The sequence below is a fragment of the Aegilops tauschii genome, chromosome 7 (genome assembly GCF_002575655.3).
Source record: "Aegilops tauschii subsp. strangulata cultivar AL8/78 chromosome 7, Aet v6.0, whole genome shotgun sequence".
NCBI classification, from domain to species: domain Eukaryota; kingdom Viridiplantae; phylum Streptophyta; class Magnoliopsida; order Poales; family Poaceae; genus Aegilops; species Aegilops tauschii.
Genome location: NC_053041.3, coordinates 447,745,061 through 447,754,544, shown reverse-complemented (window position 1 = coordinate 447,754,544; position 9,484 = coordinate 447,745,061).

Below are 9,484 nucleotides of genomic sequence, written 5' to 3'. Positions count from 1 at the left end.
GTTTTCAACTTGGCGTTTTCTTCTTCCAACTTGCCGACTGAAGCCAGCTTCTTGTCGGCAAGTTCAGTCTTCTCCCGCGCAGTCTTCTGAGCCGCTGCAAGGTCAAGGTCCTTGTGCTCCAGAGCCTGCTTCATTTTGTCTAAAGAAATAACATTCTTCAGATGAGCTTGGAGTTGACGGTTCTCACTACGCACATATGTTCAAGTGGAATCACTCGGTTTAAAGGTTGGAAGGAAAAGATAACAAGGCGAGCAGTCGACAAGTGGTTACCTCCCATAGCAGCTGCTTCATCCTTGGCCTTCTGCAAATTCTCCTTGGCCAGCTCTAGGTCGAGATTGAGCTTGATCTGTTTCCTCTCCAAATCAGCGAACCTGGACCCAAGCTCACAAGATTTTTGCAATCAGTCAACAAGACATGTCAGTCGACAGAGACAAAGATCAATCGCTTTCGAGTGACAAGATTCAAGTTCTACGACTACAGCCGAATCAAACATTCAACAGTAGTCTCGGGGACTACACCCAGTGGGTGCACTTGGCATGCCCCCAGTGGTTTGATTGTCCACTCGACACGGTCCGCCCAGCGCCAGTGGAAGGATTGAAACAAGGACAACAACACATGTTTTTTGACCACCGCCGACTGCCCGTAGTCGACCGCGGTCTCGGGGACTACACCCGGTGGGTGCACTTAGCGTGCTCCCACTGATTCAGTTCCCACTCGGCATGATCTGTCTAGACCGAGTGGAAGTACTACAAAAAACATTTCACGAAGACCCTCGCCGAATCAAACATTCCACAGCGGTCTTGGGGACTACACCCAGTGGGTGCATTCAGCGTGCCCCCACTGGTTCAAAACATCACTCGACATATATTGGTCGACTCAAGTAGATGAGCTACAAAGCAAAAGGGAAACTCCCAGTGGGTGAACAGATGCAAAGTGCAAACTCATGATAGATGTACATAAGGTTTCAAAACGCTCATCCACGGACATCTTACGAATAATAAAGCAGCCGTTTTCAAGTAGCACATCCTAACAGAAAAAAGGTCAAGCTGAAAGACAGTCATAAATCAACTTACTTGGACATTTGTTTGAAGGGCAGAGCTAGCATCATAAGCAGCCTTGCTGGCCTTGTACACCTCTTTCATTCGGTCCATCATTAGGCCCGCTTGGAGTATGGCTTCCTTAGCAACGCCTACCTGGTCCTCCGGGACATGATGAGTAACAAAGAGGGGAGTTGGTGGAACAGACGAAGTGGCCAGACGAGCTGAAGCCTGGAGTTGCACAGTCGGAGCAGGAGCTTGAGCAGTCGATGCCGAAGGGCGATTAGTTGACACAGGATCAGCAAAGGAAATAGAAGTCCGAATCGGATCTCCAGGCGGCTGAACGACCAGTTCTGGCGCTGAAGTCGAGTGGGACACTTTTCTGGCAGGCACCTTCTTGCTCAGAGTTTTGCCCCTTCTTCCTGTGCTCTTTTGTGGCACTTCTTCATGGTCATCATCGTCTAGAAGTTCAATAACATTTGATGGCGCTGCAAAACACTCGACCATAAGACTTCAATCGACCGACAGAACAGTTGGCAAAGTAAGAACATGACTGTGGAGATGTACCCGCTCGAGAGGTGGCCGCGTCTGCAGTCTCCTCGTCATCTTGATCTTTGTCAATATCCATTGACGTCCCAGAAGTAGCAGCACTAAAAATTCCAAAGGTCACTCGGTCAAGAAAACAAACGAGTCGACAATGTTCAAAGGGAAAACAAAGAGAAGAAACGAATAGTTACGCAGAGGCAATAGGAACATCCACCTTGATCTTGGGCAAGGCCTTCTGGGGCTTCGGTGGGACAACCCGGGGCTGCTTTGCAGCCTTCTCCGATGGTTCTGGAGTCAAGGTCCGAGTGCGCTTGGGTACTTGCGTGCTTGATGGAGCTGCCTTGCCGCACCCACCTGCAGGATCTTGGGATTGTTTGGAACAGTGCTCCGAGCAAGGCGGCGAGTCAACCTCCTCACTGCGGCCTGAGTCGTCGCTGTCATCTTCTCCATCGGCTTCAGATTCCCAGTCGGTGCTTTCGTCTTCACTCTCCTCTCCCTTCGGGAGCTATTCCCCATTTGGCATCGAGTACATCTTGGTATAAATCTGCAAAGCGCAAGACAACAAAGATTAGCCAGGTTCAAGAGCAATTGCAGAACAAAAGAAGACAACACTCGGTATTTTTTGAGGCCTGACCTCTTCCGGCTCGCGATTGGTGCCGAATGGCTGGACTCTCCTGGACCCCCTGGGGTTATCCTTGTTTCCGGTGATGCTTCACAGCCACTGAGCCACCGTCTCCTCGGCGACCTCCTCTTGGTGGACCCGAGCGGTATCTCTAGGGCCCGAGTACATCCACATCGGGTGGTCACAGGCTTGGAGAGGTTGGATGCGTCGACTGAGGAACACCTCCAACAGAACCATGCCAGTCACACCCTCCCGGACTAAGTTAACTACCTAGTCGACTAAAACGGACACCTCGCCTTTCTCCTCTGGGGTCACAGTCAACGAAGAAGGTTGGCGGAGTTGCTCCATAGTGAAAGGGGGGAGGCCAATCGACTGACCAGAAGTCGGGACATCTTTACAATAAAACCAGGTCGACTGCCACCCCCGAACTGACTCGGGAAGGGTCATGGAAGGAAAAGTACTCCTACCCCTAGTTTGGATTCCTAAACCCCCACACATATGGATCACGTGTGTCTTCTCGTCATTCGGATTTGCCTTCTTCACCGACTGAGAACGGCAAGTGAATATGTGCTTGAACAAGCCCCAGTGTGGTTGGCAACCCAGAAAGTATTCACACAGCGAGATGAATACAACAAGATACGTGATTGTGTTTGGGGGGAAATGGTGGATGCACCGAAAAAGTTCAAGAAACCCCTAAAGAACGGGTGCGGGGGAAGAGAAAGACCTCGGTCAACATGGGTGGTGAGGAGGACACGCTCACCCTCGTGCGGCTGAGGCTCAAATTCTCCCCCTGGCAACCTCCAGGATCCAATGACAATCATGTCGTCCTCAGCGAGCTTCTCCAGATCTTCCCGCTCGATGGTGGAGCGGATCCAGTCCACCTGGATCCAACCCGGCGGCAGACCGGACCGCGATGAAGTCCCCCGAGCCATCTTCTTGCCTTTCGCCGCCGCTGTTGCCTTCTTCGCACGCTCCAAGGCCGCCGTCTTGTCCTTTACCATGGGGACAGAATGCGCACGAGCCGAGTGGAGGCGTGGAGAGCGGAAGAGGACGCGGCGGAGATGCAGAGGAAGAAGAGATGGAAGGAGGCGCATTGTGCATTGCATCGGCTGCGACGTCTTTTATGGGCCTGCTTCCGAGTGGCTGACCCGTGGGCCCAAGCAATCCTGTCAAATCCCGCAACAGTCGCTCACCCGATACGTGGCGAAAAAGGTGGCACAAAAATCGAGGCGTCCCTGTCTATCCACTCCGATTACAGCGGCACGCTCTGTCCCGCGCGCTTCTCCAAAATTTCGAATCCCGTGAGATCCGGGAACCGCAGAGCAACCAATTGCACCAAGGATTTCGCACCATGACAACACTTGAAGAATATCAGCATAGTTCACTCGACTACCTCTGTATTGATCAAGGCGACTGAAACAAGGTTGAAGCTTTAGCATGATTCCAGACTCCGGTGAAATGCCTTCAAAGCATGGAATCGAGTCGAAATCAACTTCAACCCTTCTTCACTCGGACCTCAATCCATTCGGGGGCTAATGACGATGACATGTACCTAGGGTAGGGTCATAGGCCTGACATGGGCACCCTACCCAAGGACACTGCCCTAGAGTCAGAAGACATTCAAAGCATAACTGGAGATACCAACTTAAATCACCTTGGAATGCGATCCACTCGACAAGATATGCCACTCGGATATCCCAATTCCACTCGACCAAGATAGGGTCACTCGACCATACGGAAAATCACTCAGAGTACAGAAGATCTAAAGCCACCTAGGATGGCAACGGTCAGGCGTTCACTCCGTAGTCTTAAAGGTCATTTATAGTCCTTTATAGCTAGCATTACCAGTAATGCCCTGTCTTAACGTACATTGAACCCTGTGTAACTGAGGGCTGGAGGGGTCCGGCGCACTCTATATAAGCCACCCCTCCTCTGGCACAAGGGTTCGCACCTCCTGTAACTCTCACGCATAATCCAGTTGACTAGCCTCCGGGCACCGAGACGTAGGGCTATTACTTCCTCCCAGAAGGGCCTGAACTCATAAAGCTTGCGTTCACAACCTCAGAGTAGCTAGGACCTCGCCTCCTCCTATGTACCCCATATTCTTACTATCAGACTTGCTCCCACCACACCCAACTCACATTATCACCATATTTCTTGGAGTCCGTCCGCGGCGGGCGGGCGATCTCTTCTCCCTCCCCCTTCTATCTCTTCTCAGTCGATGCCCGCCGAGCGATTAGATTTTGGCTATCAACGGTTTATTCAATTACAGTCCCACATGTCAGTGAAAATGCAAGCGCGTGTCCCCACTGGTGAGCGGCGTGCGAGCCGGATTGTTGGGGGTGCGACGCGAATGCGACGCTTACGAGTCGTAAGTGTGCCGCCTTTTCCTTTTGAACTTGCAAAGCGTAACATTTTCATGCGATCGACCGATAGAAATCCAGAACAAAATGATGAGGGCGGGGCTTTCCCGCGTGTTAGGCGGGCTAGTTTGAGTGATATGACGTGCTACAGTGCCGTCCACTTGCTCCATTTTTATGTAAGCAAGAGTCTACACTCTTACATGGGAGGAGTGTGAAACACGGCGGATCTGATTTTGATCGAGGGATAACTGTTCCCTGCGAAATAATGGAGCACTGTTAGTGATTATATCATGATAGTTAGGGCATCTCTAGCGCTGGCCCACAAATTTACACCGGCATCTATCCGAGGACACTGGTGCCAGAGGATGCCATCCAATGCTGCCCGCATACCTTTCGACAACAATATGAACTAACCGGACGAAAATTGTGCAAACAAAGCAAATTTCAAATTAACCAGATGAAATTCATTACATTTCGAAAACTTTTCCTATAAACAGGACGAAATTCATTACATATTTTGCATAAACCGCACTAAAACCTACTGTAAACCTAATCTAAATGATCGCCGGCGCCCGACCACCATGTCCGGCCATGAGCCCCGAGAACACCGGCCATTGACTTTGCCTCCTCCTCATCCGCCTCGGCTTTGTCCAGCTCCGCCTCGATAACCTCCTCCTCCGGAGCACAAGGTTATGAAGATTTCCGCCTCCATGTCACCATCAAGCAGCTAATCGGCCGCCGATGTTTACCCCACCGAGCTTGGCATCGACTTAGTGGAGGAGCGGTGGCCTTCCTGGGACCAGAGCGGCAGCGACCTACCGTGTGCTACTCTTCCTCACTGCCAGCTACAACCACGCATGCGCGCCGACTTCGTGGTCGTGGCGTGGAGGGCGGCCGGGGGGGAGCCGGCGATCTCCTTCGTCTACTCCTGCGACAGTACGTCCAAGAGAGCTTTGGAGCGCGCCCAGAGCATTGTCGTCGATGTCCTTCATCTGCTCCTGCGACAGTACGTCCAAGAGAGCTTTGGAGCGCCAAGAGGCCAAGGTTGGAGTGGTGCCGACAGAAGGAAGGGACCGGAGGAGAATGACTGTGGGTCTTTGGCTATGGTTGGGAGCTGGGGCTCAAGTTAATATTATTAGGGAACGCAGTAATTTCAAAAAGTTTCCTGTGCACACGCAAGATCCATCTAGGTGATGCGTAGCAACGAGAGGGGAGAGCGTTGTCCACGTACCCTCGTAGACCGAAAGCGGAAGCGTTATGACAACGCGGCTGATGTAGTCGTACGTCTTCACGGTCCGACCGATCCTAGCACCGATGGTACGGCACCTCCGCGATCTGCACACGTTTAGCTCGGTGACGTCCCACGAACTCCAGATCCAGCTGAGGTCGAGGGAGAGTTTCGTCAGCACGATGGCGTGGTGACAGTGATGATGAAGCTACCGGTGCAGGGCTTCGCCTAAGCACCGCAACAATATGACTGAGGTGGAAATCTGTGGACGGGGCACCGCACACGGCTAAACAATCAACTTGTGTATCTATGGCGTGCCCCTCCCCCTTATATAAAGGAGGGGAGGAGGGGAGGGCCGACCCTCTCATGGCGCGCCCAAGGGGGGAGTCCTACTCCCAGTAGGAGTAGGTTTCCCCCCTTCCCTAGTTGGAGTAGGAGAAGAAGGAAGAGGGAGAGGGAGAGAAGGAAAGGGGGGCTGGCCCCCCTCCCAATTCGGATTGGGCTTGGGGGGGCGCCCCCACCTTGGCCTCCTCCTCCTCTCTCCCACTAAGGCCCATTAAGGCCCAATGACTCCCCGGGGGGTTCCGGTAACCCCCGGTACTCCAGTAAGTGCCCGAACTCACCCGGAACTACTCCGATGTCCAAACATAGCCTTCCAATATATCGATCTTTATGTCACGACCATTTAGAGACTCCTCGTCATGTCCGTGATCACATCCAGGACTCCGAACAACCTTCGGTACATCAAAACACATAAACTAATAATACCGATCGTCATCGAACGTTAAGCGTGCGGACCCTACGGGCTCGAGAACTATGTAGACATGACCGAGACTCATCTCCGGTCAATAACCAATAGCTGAACCTGGATGCTCATATTGGTTCCTACATATTCTACGAAGATCTTTTTCGGTCAAACCGCATAAAAATATACGTTGTTCCCTTTGTCATCGGTATGTTACTTGCCCGAGATTCGATCGTCGGTATCTCAATACCTAGTTCAATCTCGTTACTGGCAAGTGTCTTTACTCGTTCCGTAATGCATCATCCTGTAACTAACTCATTAGTCACACTGCTTGCAAGGCTTATAGTGGTTTGCATTACCGAGAGGGCGCAGAGATACCTCTCCGGCAATCAGAGTGACAAATCCTAATCTTGATCTATGCCAACTCAACAACCACCATCGGAGACACCTGTAGAGCATTTTCATAGTCACCAGTTACGTTGTGACATTTGATAGCACACTAAGTGTTCCTCCGGTATTCGGGAGTTGCATAATCTCATAGTCATAGGAACATGTATAAGTTATGACAAAAGCAATAGCAATAAACTAAACGATCATAGTGCTAAGCTAACGGATGGGTCAAGTCAATCAGATCATTCTCTAATGATGTGATCCCGTTCATGAAATGACAACTCTTTGCCCATGGCTAGGAAACTTAACCATCTTTGATTAACGAGCTAGTAAAGTGGAGGCATACTAGTGACACTCTGTTTGTCTATGTATTCACACATGTACTAATTTTTCGGTTAATACAATTCTAGCATGAATAATAAACATTTATGATGATATAAGGAAATATAAATAACAACTTTATTATTACCTCTAGGGCATATTTCCTTCGAATATTGCGGGCGAATGGCAATGAGCCGCGGCAGACGGATGGACGGCTGGCGTCGGAGTAGGTTCGTAGGCAATCGCGTGTCATTAATGTGGGCGGAGGACGGAAGGATGGCCGTGGTGTCGTTAACACGGAGCAGTCGCTTGCACCGGGACGCCGCGCAGGTGGCGCTCTCTCGGCCGTCGCGCTGCTACAATGCCGGCGCCAGTGAGAGGTCGCATCGGGCATGAATGCAGATGCTGCTTCAGTGACTTAACTGCAGGTGCAGTTGGGTCACTGACATGTGGGACCAACAGGCATCTGGCTCGCATGTGAGTGACACACCAACTGAACCTGCAATTAAGTCCCGTGAATGTGACATTGATGTTCTAGAGAGACGGTGACCGTTTCAGGCGGGAATCGCGTGCTAGCGGTGGAAGGGGTTTTGGTAGGCCAGGGCGGTCAGACGCTGGCATGGTGGTAAAATGTGGACTCATGGATGACGAGCCTTTGAAGCGTATGTGGCACGTATTGACAACCATGCGTCCATGCAACCGCTCTTGTCGCCAGCTAGCCTTTGACGACCACCATTAGACACCACACAACCATGCATAACTTACGAATAATGGACGAATCGATCAAACACACACTCATGTGCAGTGGCACTATGATCGGTCGCTCACGCTACATATATCGGTCGCTATAGTACCCTCTCTAGCTAGGCTATTTTATAGATTGTCGTTGTGATGGATGATATACATGAGCAAGGTGCCGAGTCACGTCCTCGCGTTGTGTGTAGAGCCATGGCTAATGTCGAGCAGCTCAGCGCCCAAGCACGAGTATGACCGTTGGTATTGAGGCAGGTGAATACATGCTCGGTGTTCGCGGAGGCCGCTAGCAAATGTCTAAACAGTAATGTCAGGCACCGCCGGGGCGCGCAGGTGACGGGCTTGCCGTTTGCATTGCGCCATGAGCAGGACTTTGATTGAGAGGGCGACGTGCATGCATTAGCATGGTTTGACAGCGTGAGCGTGAGTGTCTGCACACGTACATGCTACTTGCCTCTATGGACGTGTGCGCTAATGTGTGCATCACGTATAATATAAAAAAATCGATTTGTGCATTTAATGCAAAGTATTTCATTTTCATTTGGCTGACGATTGTGTGTTGCAGCGACGAGTCCGTGGTTTGATTCCTTACATACGCATAATTTTGGTTTTTATTTCTTTCTCCACTGACAGGTAGGCCCGCATAGATAGATAGATAAAGAACACGAGCTGATGAGGCGCATGCGGACTGTTTGACTGGTCAACCAGACAAATACGGAGCTATACGCTGAGCCAGTGGCCGTATAATCACCATATCTCGTCTACAATTATCAAAGTGAGCTATCAAGACAAGTTCGATGACCGCCAATGCATTTTACTCGGTAATAAATGACCAGGATTGAAGGGGAATCCAAATTTCCTTCGTCTTCTATCCTTGAGCTCTTGACAAACCAATGCACTATACGGTTGTCTGGCCACTCCACCCCAAAGCTCTCACCAAGCGTTGTTCATGCCACCGCGCCGCACACTAACAGGTAAGGAAGCGATCGCATCCCCTCGCACCGAGTTCCTCGCCGCCCACGACCGCACACAAAATTGTAGGGAAGCGATGGCATCCCGCCATGCCGAGTTCATCGCCGCTCGCGACCTCACACCTACTTGGGCAGAATTTGAAGCTGCCAAGGCCGAATGGGTGGTAGAGCAAGAGGCGGCCAAAGCTGAACAGAGGGAGCAGAAAAGGCAGAAAGCACTCAAGAAAAGAGAGGCCCAGTGCCGCAAGAAAGAAGAGGACGCACGCGTTGCTGCGGAGAGATCGGCGGAGATCCAAGCACGGTGGGGTGTCGCCGGCAAAGCCGGGAAGGAGAACGACGACGTCTGGCCAGCATGTGAGAAGTAGTAGTACTAGTAGTTAGTGTGTGTGTCCGTGTCGCTCGTACGTTTGTTTAATTAATTACGAGCATGTACCAGTACTAGTTACTACTGTAGTTTTTAGAATAAATTACCAGTACATTAGCCTAGACTCAATGGAAAAATTCCTAT